This window comes from Salvelinus alpinus, chromosome 36 (assembly GCF_045679555.1).
Source record: "Salvelinus alpinus chromosome 36, SLU_Salpinus.1, whole genome shotgun sequence".
NCBI classification, from domain to species: domain Eukaryota; kingdom Metazoa; phylum Chordata; class Actinopteri; order Salmoniformes; family Salmonidae; genus Salvelinus; species Salvelinus alpinus.
The window spans coordinates 2,813,697-2,831,421 of record NC_092121.1 but is presented as its reverse complement, the minus strand read 5'-3'; the positions used below and the strand labels follow the sequence as shown (position 1 = coordinate 2,831,421).

General features: G+C 43.8%; 1 protein-coding gene and 1 long non-coding RNA gene across 5 annotated transcripts in view; one reads left to right on the top strand and one right to left on the bottom strand.

Moving 5' to 3' along the window:
• The window catches only part of LOC139565444 (KAT8 regulatory NSL complex subunit 1-like), an 87,291-nt gene that overhangs the window by 22,421 nt on the left and 47,145 nt on the right, over positions 1 to 17,725 (bottom strand). The gene's annotated exons all lie outside the window — the stretch shown is intronic.
• Positions 500 to 5,592, top strand: LOC139565447 (uncharacterized). 2 transcript variants are annotated; one of them, XR_011672904.1, is made up of 3 exons: positions 500 to 1,342; positions 4,878 to 4,963; positions 5,084 to 5,592. It is a non-coding gene; the product is annotated as an uncharacterized lncRNA (long non-coding RNA). The 2 variants fall into 2 exon arrangements; XR_011672903.1 differs by having other exon boundaries at positions 4,878 to 5,592.

Genomic DNA, 17,725 nt, shown 5'->3' with positions numbered 1-17,725 from the left:
CGATACCAGTATCAACATACTCGTTAGTATTGCTGCAAGGAAACAAAACACAAAGTGGATTTCACTTCTGTAAGAGAACAGCCCTAATGTTGGAAACAAATATCATTATATGGTTATCCATGGTGACTTTTATATATTTGACATACAGCAGGTTCTTAAATGCACCGCATTATCATTTTTGGCATGGACAAAATATTGCGATACTGGTATCGTCACAGCCCTACAGTTTTGTAGTGTGTGTGTGTAGCTAGACAGTAGCAATGTCCATAGTAAAGGAATACCAGACCACAAGATGATGGCTAGCTGGTAAACCACAGGAGAGAAATAAGACGGAATCTCATGCTCAACATAGCACTGATAACATCAACCTAGCCCACCACTCCAACATCAAACCAAGTGCCTTATGATTTATGTAAAAATCTAACACTTTGATTAATATTTCAGATAGTTTCAGAAGTCAGCCAGTAGTGTACACACGCACACAAACGAGAAACCCGCCCAACCAGGAAATGAACGCTGCGAGCAGTGAGGCAAAACAAAAACACAGGATATAAAAGGCGGGTGGTAATCGTCATGGTCGCTGAGGTAACAGGGACCGAACCGTCAAAGGAAATAACATCTGACTGTTAAAAGGGTAAAGGAACGAGCGCAAGGGGAGAAAAATCATCCGCCCTTCTTTAAAATACATGAGCATATCTAAATACCATTAGCAGTGTGGGATGAGCCAGGAGCCTCATGCTGCTTTTAGCATCAACAAAAGAGCGAGAGGGAGGAAAGATGGGAAGAGAGAGTAGCTCTTCCAGTCAGCCTGTGTGTGTGTGTGTGTGTCTGTCTATGGGCGGGGTTTAGTGGAGAACAAAGGGTTTGATGTGCTGGGAGAGGGAAAAAAAATAACGATCCCACCCACCTCCCCTGTCACATGACTAGCCTTCATGGCGCAGCAAAGGCGGCACAAGTGAGAGAGACGAGTGAGAAGGCGGGAGTGAAAGAGAGAGGCGGAGGCGGAAAAAATTGAGGGAGAGGGGAGTGAGGAGCCGAGAGAGAAGCTGGTGAAAGAGAAGAGGGCGAGGAATGGAGAAGTCTGGGAAGGGCATTTACAAACCCATTCCATTCCTGCTGGAAAAATACAGGGAGCTAATCAAGGCTCTTCTGAATGGTCCGACTCCAACACCATTATTGAGTTTGCAGATGACACGGCGGTGGTAGGCCTGATCACCGATGACGATGAGACAGCCTACAGGGAGGTGGTCAGAGACCAGGCAGTGTTGTGCCAGGACAACAACCTCTCCCTCAATGTCAGCAAGACAAAAGGAGCTGATCATAGACTACAGGAAACGAAAAGGTAAGAGCACGCCCCCATCCACATCGACGGGGCTGTAGTGGAGCAGGTCCAGAGCTTCAAGTTCCTCGCTGTCACCAATGAATGAATTATCATGGTCCACACACACCAACACAGTCGTGAAGAGGGCATTACAACGCCTCTTCCCCCTCAGGAGGCTGTAAAAAAATTGTTATGGACCTTCAGATCCTCCAAAAGTTAGACAGCTGCACCATTGAGAGTATCTTGACTGGTTGCATCACTGCTTGGTATGGCAACTGCTTGGCATCCAGCCACAAGACGCTACATAGGGTAGTGCGTACTAGAGGTCGACCGATTATGATTTTTCAACGCCGATACCAATTATTGGAGGACAAAAAAAGCAGATACATTTAAAAAATCGTCCGATTAATCGGTATTTGTAATAATGACAATTACAACAATACTGAATGAACACTTATTTTAACTTAATATAATACATCAATAAAAATCAATTTAGCCTCAAATAAATAATGAAACATGTTCAATTTGGTTTAAATAATGCAAAAACAAAGTGTTGGAGAAGAAAGTAAAAGTGCAAGAAAGTGTAAGAAAGCTAACGTTTAAAAGTTACTTGCTCAGAACATGAGAACATATGAAAGCTGGTGGTTCCTTTTAACATAAGTCTTCAATATTCCCAGGTAAGAAGTTTTAGGTTGTAGTTATTATAGGAATTGTAGGACTATCTCTCTCTATACCATTTGTATTTCATATACCTTTGACTATTGGATGTTCTTATAGGCACTTTAGTATTGCCAGTGTAACAGTATAGCTTCCATCCCTCTCCTCGCTCCTACCTGGGCTCGAACCAGGAACACAACCACAACAGCCACCCTCGAAGCAGCGTTACCCATGCAGAGCAAGGGGAACAACTACTCCAAGTCTCAGAGCGAGTGACGTTTGAAACGCTATTAGCGCGCACCCCGCTAACTAGCTAGCCATTTCACATCGGTTACACCAACCTAATCTCGGGAGTTGATAGGCTTGAATTCATAAACAGCAGAGCTGCTGGCAAAACGCACAAAAGTGCTGTTTGAATGAATGCTTACGAGCCTGCTGGTGCCCACCATCGCTCAGTCAGACTGCTCTATCAAATCAGACTTAATTATAACATAATAACACACAGAAATACGAGCCTTAGGTCAATAATATGGTCGAATCCGGAAACTATCATCGCCAAAACAAAACGTTTATAACCTTCAATGTTATGTCATAATTACGTAAAATTCTGGCAAATTAGTGCGCAATGAGCCAGGCGGCCCAAACTCTGCAATGAACGCAAGAGAAGTGACACAATTTCACCTGGTTAATATTACCTGCTAACCTGGATTTCTTTTAGCTAAATATGCAGGTTTAAAAATATATACTTCTGTGCATTGATTTTAAGAAAGGCATTGATGTTTATGGTTAGGTACACGTTGGAGCAACGACAGTCCTTTTTCGCGAATGCGCACTGCATCGATTATATGCAACGCAGGACACGCTAGATAAACTAGTAATATCATCAACCATGTGTAGTTATAACTAGTGATTATGATTGATTGATTTTTATAAGATATGTTTAATGCTAGCTAGCAACTTACCTTGCCTTCTTACTGCATTCGCGTAACAGGCGGGCTCCTCGTGAGGCAGGTGGTTAGAGCGTTGGACTAGTTAACCGTAAGGTTGCAAGATTGAATCCCTAAACTGACAAGGTAAAAATATGTCGTTCTGCCCCTGAACAAGGCAGTTAACCCACCGTTCCTAGGCCGTCATTGAAAATAAGAATGTGTTCTTAACTGACTTGCCCAGTTAAATAAAGGTGTAAAAAAAAATAATCGGCGTCCAAAATTAATCGGCCATTCCGACGAATAGTTCGACCTCTAGTGCGTACGGTCCAGTATATCAATGGGGCCGAGCTTCCTGCCATCCAGGATCTCTATACCAGGCGGTGTCAGAGGAAGACTAAAAACTGTCAAACTCCAGCAACCCAAGTCACAGACTGTTCTCTCTGCTACTGCACATCAAGCGGGAGTGATGCACCAAGTCTGGAACCAACAGGACCCTGAACAGCTTCTACCCCCAAGACTGCTACATTTTATTTGACTGACCGACTGAGACCAACATGCCATAAGCACTGACAGGGAAACATGGTTTAAAGGGGCAATATGTGTTTTAAATGAATGATATAGGCCTACATCCATTAAAACAGTGGTGGGGTGACCTGCTTCAAAACATGTTTTATAATGACGCCAGATCAAGGGTGGGACAATCCGCTACAATGGCTTACAATCCTCAGGCCTACATATTCCTCTACCATCGTCCTCTACTATGTAAAAGTGTGTTTAGACCAAGTGATGGAGGACAGATATCAAAGGCTCTCGCTAAACGCTACTATTAAAGATGAAAGATTGTCACTGGCCAACAACTCATTAAAATTGAAAGCTGAAATGTCAGTAAGTATTCAACCCCTTTGTTTTGGCATGCCTAAATAAGATCAGGAGCAAAAATGTGATAAACAAGTCACATAATAAGTTAATGTTGTAGTGTGCAATAATAGTGTTTAACATGATTTTGGAATGACTACCTCGGATCTCTGTACCCCACATATAAAATTATCTGTAAGGTCCCTCAGTCGAGCAGTGAATTTCAAACACAGACTCATCCACAAAGACCAGGGAGGTTTTCCAATATATGTAAACAATTTTTTACATTGAATATCCCTTTGACCATGGTGAAGTTATTAATAACACTTTGGATGGTGTATCAATACACCCAGTCACTACAAAGATACAGGAGTCCTTCCTAACTGCCAGAGAGGAAGGAAACCGCTCAAGGATTTCACCATGAGGCCAATGGTGACTTTAAAACAGTTAGAGCTTAATGGCTGTGATAGAAAACTGAAGATGGATCAACAACATTGTAGTTACTCCAAAATATTAACCTAATTGACAGAGTAAAAAGAAAACGTGTACAAAATAAAAAATATTCCAAAACAGGCATCCTGTTTGCAACAGAGCACTAAAGTAATACTGCAAGAAATGCGCAAAGCAATTAACTTTTAGTCCTGAATACAAAGTGTTATATATCGGGCAAATCCAATACGACACATTACTGAGTACCACTCTCCATATTTTCAAGCATAGTGGTGGCTGTCGCTCGCAGTCGCAAAAACCATCAAGCACTATGATTAAACTGGCTCTCATGAGGACCGCCACAGGAATGGAAGACCCAGAGTTACCTCTGCTGCAGAGAAGTTCATTAGAGTTAACTGCACCTCAGAATGTGAAGCATTTATTTGGGCTGCAGAGTTAAAGTAACAGACATCTCAACAACTGTTCAGAGGAGACTACGTGAATCAAGCCTTCAGGGTCAAATTGCTGCAAAGAAACCACTACTAAAAGTACACCATTAAGAAGAGACTTGCTTGGGCCAAGAAACACGAGCAATGGACATTAGACCAGTAGAAATCTGTACTTTGGTCTGATGAGTCCAAATGTGAGATTTTTGGTTCCAACCGCCATGTCTTTGTGATTCGCAGAGTAGGTGAACGGATGATCTCTGCACGTGTGGTTCCGACCACGAAGCATGGAGGAGGTGGTGTGTTGGTGCTTTGCTGGTGACACGGTCAGTAGATTTATTTAGAATTCAAGGCACACCTAACCAGCAAGGCTACCACAGCATTCTGCAGCAATACGCCAACCCATCTGGCTTGTGCTTAGTGGGACTATCATTTGTTTTCATCAGGACAATGACCCAAAACACACCTTCAGGCTGTGTAAGGGCTATTTGACCAAGAAGGAGAGTGATGGAGTGCTGCATCAGATGACCTGGCCTCCACAATCACCCGACCTCAACCCAATTGAGATGGTTTAGGATGAGTTGGACCGCAGATTGAAGGAAAAGCATCCAACAAGTGCTCAGCTTATGTGGGAACTCCTTCAAGACCGTCAGAAAAGCATTCCTCATGAAGCTGGTTGAGAGAATGCCAAGAATGTGCAAAGCTGTCATCAAGGCAAAGGGTGGCTACTCTTAAGAACCTAAAACATATTTTGATTTGTTTAACACTTTTTTGGTTACTACATGATTCCATATGTGTTAGTTCATAGATTTGATGTCTTCACTATTATTATACAATGTAGAAAATAGTAAGAATAAAGAAAAACCCTTGAATGAGTAGGTGTGTCCAAACTTTTGACTGGTCCTGTATAAAAAATGTTTTGATGAAAATAAATAACTTCTTATAGCCCATACAAGCACATTGAATAACAGATTCATGACATGGAACAACAAATCGTCCCCAAAAAAGCTTCTCTCAAATTTTGTGCACAAATTTGTTTACATCCCTGTTAGTGAGCATTTTTCCTTTGCCAAGATAATCCAACCACCAGTTTTCAGCTCATGAAACATGGGACCAACACTTTATATTTTAGTTCAGTGTAGTTTGTAGGCCAAACCGTTTGTGTGTGGATGCTGCAGATTGAGACGCATCCAATTTAAAAAAAAAAACTGACTTGTATGGGGATTTCTTTTATTATGCCAATTAGATTTCCGCGGGGGTGCGGACATCAATCTTAGGGCATTAATCCCACTTTGTAACAACAAAATGTCGGAAAAGTGAATACTTTCTGACGGCACTGTGTGATTAAGACTGTAAATCAGAAGGGGTTTATGTGAGAATGGTAAACTCTCATGTCCTGCATACTGCAGCTTCTTGTCATTTCAGCTTCTCTACAAGGACAAGAATGTCCACCGTCAAAATGCAATCAAATAGTGGCATTGTCTACATTTCAACAGAAATTGTCTACATTTCCCCCCTCCCCCATTATACTCTATCCCCTTCCACAATACTTCTGACCCTAACCCAGCCTCCACCCCACCCCCCACTATTAGCCAACTGGTGTGGGCGATAAGGCAGTAGAACCCAGTGAATAACTCCTGTTGTATGACGGTGGCGAATGGACCAGCCTGGCCGGAAGGCTCCTCTCTGGGTCCCCCGATAACATACCTGATTCTATAGACACCATGAGACATAAATCCCCAACCATCCAAAAACCTGGTCTGCATCCCAAATGACATACTCTTGACGTTAATAGTAGTACACTATATAGTGATAATAGGGAGGCATTTGAGATGCAACCCTGGCCCAGCATATTCCACAGGTTCTAAACATGGCCGGATGGGAGAGGAGGAGTGACTGGTGTCATTCTTGACCTCGCTGCAATGAGGGGCAATGTCTCGCAGAGAGGAGATAAGTCGGGAAGAATAGCAGAGTCCTGCATTTGGAAGTCTTGTAAACAATTGTGGATGTTTTAACTGGGGGCACAGACCCAGACAAAAACAACAAGGCTTGTTTCTACGACCCTACCAAAAAGGTAGGACACATCTGGTTTACATATTTGCTAGGTTCATAACATATCATTCTTTGATTATTCAGACAATGGTTTTTGCATATGAATTCCTTTTTCTGCACACTGTTTCGGGGGGGGGGGTGACCTCCACTGGAAAATAAAATCTTTGTTATAGAACAAGGTTGAGGAGGATTCCTTCCTATCTGGGGAAGGAGACAGATCTAACCCCTGAAGGTCACATGCCTCCCTGTCTGTTCTGCTGTAACCAGGCAGCTGAGGAATGCTGGAACACAGATTTAAAACTCTCATGGTTCTGGAATATGTTGTCAGGATTCTGTAATATGGGGCAACAGGCAAGGTTCTTGTGTTCCCAGCGAGAGTTACTTTGGGAAAATTCTAGAAAGGAACAGGAAACCAAGATTGACAAGACATGATGTCGAAACCCAATTTTTCATGTTTGTGTTTACGTTTGTCTTTTAGCGCCTGGCTTCCTGGAAAGTATTTACCCCCTTTCTCTGCTAATAAAACACACATGGAAGCTTCAATCCATACAAAGAGAAGCACAGCTGCTTTCCAGGGGGAAAAAAGGGGGGGGACGGGAACGACGACACTAAATACCGATAACTCGATGCAATACCCAGGCAACGCCCACAGCGTTCTTTGAAAGGGGTAGGACTATACTGCAATACATTTGGGCCGCAGATGATTCAAAGCAAACGGTTCAACGGGTGCAGACCGGACGGGGATAAAAGACTGTAGGCCTGTATTCCCGGGGCCTTCTCTGTGCTCTGTGACGTCCCCGGCCGGCGTCTTGTTTCTCGGTGAACGGAGACACAGAATGTGTGCTAATGGGACGCCAGACCAGACCGTGGCTGGGGCCTGGGCCCGAGGGGGTGGGCGGGGGTCTAAATGCTCTACCATTCACCTTTGGCCCATATAGGTCAATGAAAGCAAAATACAAAAAGGACCATTTGAATATTCAAATCGAAAAGCTAGATTCATGAACTCTCAACACAAAAACCACCGAAGGCCAAATGCTCTCTGTTACTTGGCAACCGGACGTATTAATACTTTAATCGCAATAGGAATTTGCTTGACAAAAAACTCCCTCCTCCCAGGCACTGTTCATAGCAAGCACTCGACACTTGACAGCAGGGTCGTATTCAACCTAGGTTACATGCGCCGTCATAAAAACATTAGGTGTAATTGGGGGTAAGGCTTAGTATAGCCTATCTACCTGCATAGAATACAACCCAAACATTACTCAAAAGACTCAGACAGTACACAGGCCTTGAAAATCAGCCTTGGGCTACCTACAGTGTACCATACTCCCATTGTTCACCTCCTGCCTGTCTGTCAGAGAATATAACAAAAAAACATGACCCAGACAGAGCTGAGCAGAGCAGGGTAGAGCGGACACCGTGCTCCGGTGAGGGGTACTTGTGTGCTACTAGCTTAATTACCACAGTGACGCTGGTGACAAGATAGCAACAGGGACGGTGACGTCACCCAGCAGAGCGGTGACTCTGTTGAACGGGAGGGGGGAGGGGAAGGCTGTGCATATTACAACAACAGATGGAAGCAGCGATCAAAGCAAGCCACATCAAAGTAAGCCAAGCTCCTAGTCTACGCTTAGACAACAAACGCAGTACACAACACAAAGTCTATACTGGCCATACAAGCAGACAGACACAGGGACGTCGGCCCGAAATACATACAACCTTGAAATATAGACGTTAACACTAAGAAATACATAGGCCTAGATGGGTCAAAAAGAGGTGGTGTACGAATCAATCTTACCAGCCATCCTTTATTTGTTGTATGAAAAGGATGACAGAGCTTACAGAACTAAATCTGTTGCGGACATTAAAATGGTGGCTCACACAATAATCCATTATAGATTTTCAAAAGGACAAAACAACCTCGCGGTGGAGTTAATATCAGAATCAGTAATACAAATTGCCTCCATAGGTTGTGAGCTATGACTCGGCTAGCCTACCCTTTCAACATCTTTTGCTATGGAAACCAAGCACCCTTTCCAGTTCGTGGAAGGCCTACACATTACATAAATGTCTTAAATAGAAGCGGGAGCTGTGAGGGCTGGGCTGCGGTGTCACAGCCGGGCGCTAGGCTCCACTCCTCCTCCAGACTACCGCACAATCTGACTGGCAGCAGCTCTCCTCTATGTATTATTGAGCAGGCCAGGCAGGCAGGCTGCTGGGCTGCAGCTAGCTCACCGCCAGGCCCGGGTTGGGCCCTCCCTCACTCTAGGTTTAGCACCAGCCCTGGAGGAGACCGTCTCAATGTACCATCCTAGCCTAGCTTCCTCTCTGTGTCGTCTGGTTTTGTGTCCGATTTTGGCAAGGGAGATGACCAATTGTTTGTTGCCTGGGCTTGTATCAGTTGCCAATGTAAAAAAGTGTGGACAAAGACCAGCACATTACAATCACAAAGAGTTGTGTACCAATGAAATAGAATGATCGAGAATAAAACATGTAAAAAAAATAAAAATAAAATGTTTTATGGCAATTCAGCTGCTGAAAGGACTGCGGTTGAAATAAGGATTGGGGATTAAATGTAAATGACCCTATACCAGCAACATTCCAAATGGCATCCCATTTCCTATATAGTGCATTACTTTAGCCGTGGACTTTTGCCATAGGTCCAACAGGGAAGGGAGAAAACCCACGATGAGTCTTAGTGTCAGTAATGGTATCCCATTCTCTACCACAGGCTCTGGTAAAAAGTAGTGCACTATATAGGGAATAGGGTGCCATTTGTTAAGTAGCCTTTGGCTGTTGCCTGGATATAACGTCAATCTGACTGGCAGAGAGTCTCAACCAGCTGATTGGGTTAGTTAGCCTAGAGGACCATGTGACCTGCCAGTATTCCACTTGGCCAATCTGGTTGGCTGTTGGTGCTGAAACAGGAAGAGGAAACAGAACGGTCTGTGTGCGTGCGTGCGCGCGTGATGAATGAGTCTCAGGCCTTGGTAGAAGACTAGGAGTGGGCGTTGTGAATGAAAGAAATGAGTTTATCTGTGTAACAGTTGGAAAAAGTGTATGGATGTTGATGTTCTCATGCCTTGTTTTGTGTGTGTGGGCAAGACTGGTACGTGTCCATGCATTCTGATTTTGGCCTATGCATGCACCATGTCCAGTGCCCACGCTGACTAATATACTCATAACAAGTCGACAGTAGTTCCAGTTGATTTTGCACGAAGGCCGAGGAGCCCGAGAGTCTGAGCTTCTGGCAGGGCCAAATCTTTACCACGGCAGCGTCAGGGCAGGAATCCTCTTTCCAAACAAACCCTGAGCAGAGCCCAGTAGACTGCTCTCTCTGACCCGACTCCCAGCGTCTGTCCTGCCGGAAGGGAAATAAACTCAACAAGAACCCAGTGGCTTCCTCCATGGCACAGCCCACCGGTCCAGGAATGTGTATTGTTGTCCACAGACAATGTCAGAAAACAACAAGATTATCTCCAACGCATTAGTGCCTCCTCGGAATTAACACAAACACATACTCAGTGGAAAGTTTATTAGGTACACCACACCGTTCACGGAAATGGTTTGCTCCTACAGACAGTAAGTCAAGTGGCCATGGCTTGCTATATATAGCAGGCAGACAGGCATCAAGGCATTCAGTTACTGTTCGATTGAACGTTAGAATGGGCAAAACGAGTGACCTAAATAACCTTTAGCGTGGTATAATCGCCGGTTCCAGTATCTCAGAAAGGTCCGGCCTCCTGGGCTTTTCACGTACGACAGTGTCTAGGGTTTACCAAGAATGGTGCGACAAACACAGAACATCCAGTCATCGGTAGTCCTGTGGGTGAAAACAACTTGCTGATGAGATATCGGCAAGAATCGTGCAAGCTAACAAGCGAGCTTTAAAAACAGACAAATAACAATTGCGTTCAGAAAGGCATCTCGGAACGCACAACTCGTCGATCCTTGTCACGGATGGGCTGTTGCAGCAGACGACCACCCCGGGTTCCACTTCTATCCTCTAAAAACAAGAAGTGGCTCCAGTGGGCACGTGATCATCAACACTGGACAATTGAGGAGTGGAAAAACATTGCCTCGTCCGACGCATCCAGGTTCCTGTTGCGTCATGCTGATGGCAGAGTCAGGATTTGGTGTAAACAACATGAGTCCATGGCCCCACCTTGCCTGGTGTCAACAGTACAGATTGGTGGCAGTGGTATAAATGGTGTGCGGAATGTTTTCCTGGCACACATTATTTTCCTTGATACCAATTGAGCAATGTTTCCATGCCTCGTAGAGTTCAGGCTGTTCTGGAGGCAAAGGGGGACCCAATACTAGATGGGTGTACCTAATAAACTGGCCACTGTGTACATATAGGCCTAAGCACAAGACAGAGGAAGGAGGCTCAAGCAGGGAGTATCAGGGCGTATAGCTTTTAAAGTGCTTTCAACAGGTTTAGGATTACATGAGAATCTTAAATTAAGCCTAATTCACAGACAGATTGATATACTACCCACGACCCCACGGAGAAAATATGCAAATATTGAGTTATCTGCGGCCCCATGACTGATGTCATGCTAATATGGTTAACATACATGGTTTCTGTTGACTTTCTTTTTCTCCGTAAAAATGTCATGCTATTTCAAATGTAGTCACAAGTTGTTGTTAAACATATAATGGTCTAAGGAGAAACCACGTGAGGGTGTCAACTTGAGAAAAACATAACGAGACGATGCCAAAATCCTGTCCACTTACACCCTTTGCTTTGCTTTTGTTTTCACATTTTCCCCTTTCTCGTGGGTAACCTTTGAATTACACCATTTACAGTTACATTTTAATAGTTGTATTGTGTAGCAGTGTGTAGGCCTTTAGTTCAGTGTATATTTTAGTGTGTCAAATCTGCCAACCTCCAAGTTTGGAGGGCACCAGAAGTTGTCCTGTCCCAACAGATGTCTAGCGTGCAAAAATCAATTTGTTTACGGCCTGGTCTTTAAAAAAAAGGACTCAATAGCATCGTAATTCCTCAGTCACAGTGCCCGCCTGCCTCCATTTTGTAATAAACCCACTCTGAGCTGTGAGGTACAATTACGGGGGTAGTAGCCTACAGCAAATGAAAATCCACTGCAATATGAGGATGGTGTGTTTCTAGAGGATTCAAGCCTGGGGTGGTACAGTTTAGTGGACCATCGCCGTGCAGTCCCCAGTGGTCCTGAGGCAGCAGACAGGCTGGTTGGGGCTCAGGCTGTCTTCTCCTCGCTCTCTGCCCTGTAATCTCATTTTCCATCCAGCAGACCTTTCCTCCACAGAGCAGCAGAAACAGGACTCATTTGGCCCAGGGATGAAGCATGCTCCTGGGGGACTGAGAACGCCACCCCCTCCCCCCATTAACTATAAATATACTTGAGACTAAGCGATATGGAGACCAAATTAATAGCAGCTCCATCTCTTCTATTTTTAGATCATTGTAACAGTTAGTTCCTCAACCCCCACCATTTCCAACTGAAACTGAGTAAGTTATTAAAAGTCAGTGTTTTCTAAAACAACAAAGGAGGGAACAAGTACATTAGACATTAAAATGAAATAGGCCATGACCACCATGCGCAGCGGAATAAAAAACATACAAACCTTGCAAACTACACCCATTCACAAGCAATCAGAAAAGTTCCATATAGGCATGCGAGCACAAACACACTAGGCACATTAGCCTTATTCACACTGCCACCCACACACTGGAGCCCTTTCATTATGGGCCCGGCTCTGCCAGTTACAGATGATGGGGGGTGTGTGTGTGTGTGTGTGTGTGTGTGTGTGTGTGTGTGTGTGTGTGTGTGTGTGAGAGAGAGAGAGAAAGAGAGAGGAGGGATAGACAGGACTATAGGAGGGACTCTGCTGCAGGTACTGAGGCAGCACACAGAGACGGGATGAGAAGAGCTCTTCACACACACCGAACTCGGGCTAGGCCTATTGGGATAGGGGGGAGGAGGAGGCGGGGCAGCAGCACTCTCTAAATGAAACCAAGGGTGTGTTGCAGCTACCAACTAAAACCAGGAACTGATGAGCATACTAGCTCACACCTCCGCTGTGCCTCCAAGCACTTTACAAAGGTAGGCAACCGTAGCCGAAATGTTGACCGCATCCAACCCTATCCAGTACATCCATACAAACAAGCACGTGCTCCACCGAACACGGGTAGGCCGTCTCAAATAGGCCTCGCTACTCAACGTCTGGAATAAATTGTCGTAGAGCTTGTTCAGCAGAAGATCACTTTGACGAACGCCATGCAAAGGGTAGGGAGACAAAGCCCAAGGCTGCTAGGTTCTGAAAGAATGAAAAACCGCAACATTGATATAGAGCATCCAAATGTCATATTCCATCAACCCTTTGTCTCGTAAAAGGTCAGAGGAGTTCTTGCCGATAAAGCGTTAATCAGACTGATGTCCCAAAGTAATTCTGCCATTCTGAGGAGGAAGGACCTGAAGAATCTGACAAGCAGAGCAAGAGAGGACATGCTGCTTGGCCTGAAAGAGAAAAGCCACATCCATTAAAAAAAAAGGATATAATAATAATATAGAGTTTGATTGACTAATAAAGGCTCCATTTTGTATTAGTTGGTAGCACTGTCCCTGGTTAGCTTTTCTATGCTCTTTTATTTATTTTATTTTTTTAAATTACCAGGGTGCATTGGGTAGTCCAATGGGTATACGCTGTGAGTCACATAAGGCCTATATTAGCCTGGGGTGAAGAAATATTATCATAGATGATCATGTTACTATAAAACGCTCCCACTGGACTAGTAAGGCGTAATAAAACAGAATATCCAAACACAGAAAGAAACCAAGCGAGCGTAAAAGGGAGGAGAGCGGCACAGGTCAACGAGAAATCTAACCCTATGGGTAATGATACACCACAGTTCACAATGGCGGCACTCCTCCTTCCTTTTCTCAGCTCCCAGACACACAAACTGGTCTGTCAGCCACCTTAGCTTGACTGGAACGAGATGCACAACAGGAAACACACCGCCACACACATCATCACACAAACACACGCATACCCACTTCCTGTATCTGTTAAAGAGCGGGAGGAGAAACTGAGAAGGTGATGCGACAGCTGGTTTGTTGAACGAACAAAGCTCACTCGGTCTCTGCGCCTCTGACTCAAAAACACACTGCCCACATGTGCGCACACAAACACGGCGACACAAACAAAGATGGCAGTGGCTCACATTGACAGCTCCGGAGCAGTGCACTGAGGGAGCTGCCCTTTAAAACAAGTCAATCTCCTCTCTCTGGTGCAGGCAACAGGATACCTGAGCAGCCAATCTAGTCTATTTACACTGAGTACCACAGCTACTTCTCACGCACAGGCTCTATTATGTACTGTGTATGAGGGAAGCTCCACTTTACTAGGTTAGCACTTCTTTTTTTCTCTCCATAACATGTTGCTACAGCGTCACACGTTACCGGCTCATCCAAACCAGACACTAAACACGCCTAACCTTTCATACACACAAAAGAGAATATGAGCTGTGGTATTTGTGTTACAATAGCACCGAGACCAGCTTCGCTGTTTGTTATCTTGTTCCTGATACTTGAACTGTGACAGATGTTTTACATGTGTGACCTGCTCCCCTCTACCCGACCCCTTCTCTTGAGCACACACACCATCAAGGGTAGAGGTCGACCGATTAATCGGAATGGCCGATTAATTAAGGCCGATTTCAAGATGTTTTCATAACAACCGGAAATCTGTATTTTTGGACAACGATTTGAACACATTCTTATTTTCAATGACGGCCTAGGAACGGTGGGTTAACTGCCTTGTTCAGGGGCAGAATGACAGATTTTTTGCTTGTCAGCTCGGGATTTGTTTTTGCAACCTTCCGGTTACTAGTCCAACGCTCTAACCACCTGCCTTACATTGCACTCCACGAGGAGCCTGCATGGCAGGCTGACTACCTGTTATGCGAGGGCAGCAAGAAGCCAAGGTAAGTTGCTAGCTAGCATTACATTTATCTTATAAAAAACAATCAACCTTAACATAATCACTAGTTAACTACACATGGTTGATGATATTACTAGTTTATCTAGTGTGTCCTGCATTGCATATAATCGATGCGGTGCCTGTTACGTTCTTATCGAATCACAGCCTACTTCGCCAAACGGGTGATGATTTAGCACTGTCGTTGCACCAAACCTAACCATAAACATCAATGCCTTTCTTTAAAATCAATACACAAGTATGTATTTTTAAACCTGCATATTTATTTAATATTGCCTGCTAACATGAATTTCTTATAATTAGGAAAATTGTGTCACTTCTCTTGCGTTCCGTGCAAGCAGTCAGGGTATATGCAGCAGTTTGGGCCGCCTGGCTTGTTGCGAACTGTGTGAAGTCCATTTATTCCTAACAAAGACCGTAATTAATTTGCCAGAATTGTACATAATTATGACATAACATTGAAGGTTGTACAACGTAACAGCAATATTTAGACTTAGGGATGCCACCCGTTAGATTAAAAAACGGAACAGTTCCGTATTTCACTGAAAGAATAAACGTTTTGTTTTCGAAATGATAGTTTCCGGATTTGACCATATCAATGACCAACGGCTCGTATTTCTGTGTGTTATGTTATAATTAAGTCTATGATTTGATAGAGCAGTCTGAGCGATGGTAGGCAGCAGTAGGCTCATAAGCATTCATTCAAACAGCACTTTCGTGCATTTGACATCAGCTCTTCGCTGTGCTTCAAGCATTGAGCTGTTTATGACTTCAAGCCTATCAACTCCTGAGATTAGGCTGGTGTAATCGATATGAAATGGCTAGCTAGTTAGCGGGGTACGCGCTAATAGCGTTTCAAACGGTGACGTCACTTGCTCTGAGACTTGGAGTAGTTGTTCCCCTTGCTCTGCAAGGGCCGCGGCTTTTGTGGAGCGATGGGTAACGATGCTTCGAGGGTGGCTGTTGTCAATGTGTTCCTGGTTCGAGCCCAGGTAGGAGCGAGGAGAGGGACGGAAGCTATACTGTTACACTGGCAATACTAAAGTGCCTATAAGAACATCCAATAGTCAAAGGTATATGAAATACAAATGGTAGAGAGAGAAATAGTCCTATAATTCCTATAACAACTACAACCTAAAACTTCTTACCTGGGAATATTGAAGACTCATGTTAAAAAGGAACCACCAGCTTTCATATGTTCTAATGTTCTGAGCAAGGAACTTAAACGTTAGCTTTTTTACATGGCACATATTGCACTTTTACTTTCTTCTCCAACACTTTGTTTTTGCATTATTTAAACCAAATTGAACATGTTTCATTATTTGAGGCTAAATTGATTTTATTGATGTATTATATTAAAGGTAAAAGAAAAGTGTTCATTCAGTAGTTGTAATTGTCATTATTACAAATAAATAAAAATCGTCCGATTAATTGGTATTGGCTTTTTTTGGGGTCCTCCAATAATCAGTATCGGCATTGAAAAATCATAAAATCGGTCGACCTCTAATCAAGGGTTCTCCAATTACCTCTCGAGCAGCACTAATATCACAGCGACATTTACATTTACATTTAAGTCATTTAGCAGACGCTCTTATCCAGAGCGACTTACAAATTGGAAAGTTCATACATATTCATCCTGGTCCCCCCGTGGGGAATGAACCCACAACCCTGGCGTTGCAAGCGCCATGCTCTACCAACTGAGCTACACGGGACCACATGACCAGGTTTTATAACCACTAACCAGTTCACCTGCAGCCCCCAGCATCTAACTGTAGAGCTAGGAGTTCCTCTTAAAAGGGAGGTAGGGTAGTAACCACAGGTTAATATAAGTAGGTGGGGAAACCATCCACAGTCCACACTTCCCTTTAAATTGTCCAGCAGAGGGACATTTGGCCAATCAAATGGCTTAGAGGTCATTTATATGCAGAATGCAGACTCATGCAGGTTCAGGCAAGGTGTTCACCTGCAGCCGCAATGAATAAAGCGCTCAACCATGAAGGAACACACACGTTTATTTTGAAAGGAAGCACTGTCCACTAGAAACGTAATCCAGGTTATAACCTCTGAAGGGGAAAGGAACTGGTCAGGTTAGGATGACTGATTTCTAACACATGCAGGTGTGGATGAGACACTGGCACACACACGCACGTAACCACGCAGGCACAGTGATGGGAAGTTCTGATCTTTTTACCGACTGATCTTTTCGACTTCAGTCAAAATAACTAATCTTTCGACTCATTTAGTTAATTTGAGCCAGTAATACCCAGAGCACGCGGGACCCCCCTACCGGTGAATGATGAACAGAAAACTCACAAACCTCTTGGTCACAATAAGGGGACTGTTCGAGATGTAATATGCAAAAGACGTGTTATTGATTGCTAGGCATAAAAATAAGATAATTTCTTGGTACATTTGAAACGTGGTCTAATTATGGCCGCAACCAGACTAGATTGTGAACAACTGTTGGTGGATGCATTGCTTGACTGCCGTGAGGTTGATAGGCACAATATCGTCTGCGAACTGCAGCACCTCAGAGGTTGTTGAGCAGAGGTGGTGTATGTTTTTGTTCTACGAAGCTGTGTCCATTGTAACATTCAATATTCAATTAATTGAATTCATTCTTGCACCACACAATCAATTATCAGTTTTAAACATGTATTTTTCTTGTCTATGCTGCCTGCAGCATTATCTATATTTCCTGTGCGCTTATGAGTCTTTCTATAAACTAGGGTACCAGTGAGGATTTACTACGCTGGACAACTTGTTATAGCTGTTGAGAATTTATTGATAATAATCTGCCAATTTTTTTTTTTTACAATTCGGAGTTGATTTAAAACCTGTTTAACCCTTCCTCATGGTTGGCGTCTTGACGGATTTGTCCAGAATCATGTGACATTAAACATTACTTTCTGTCCTTCCATTTATGACAGTGTAAGTTGTCGTTATATCATTTATTAAGCTGTTAGACATAGAACTTGACACCTGTATGAATCCTGGATATAGCTGTCAGGTTTTTTTGTACAGAGATTTCAGAAATGCAGTGTAACTACGAA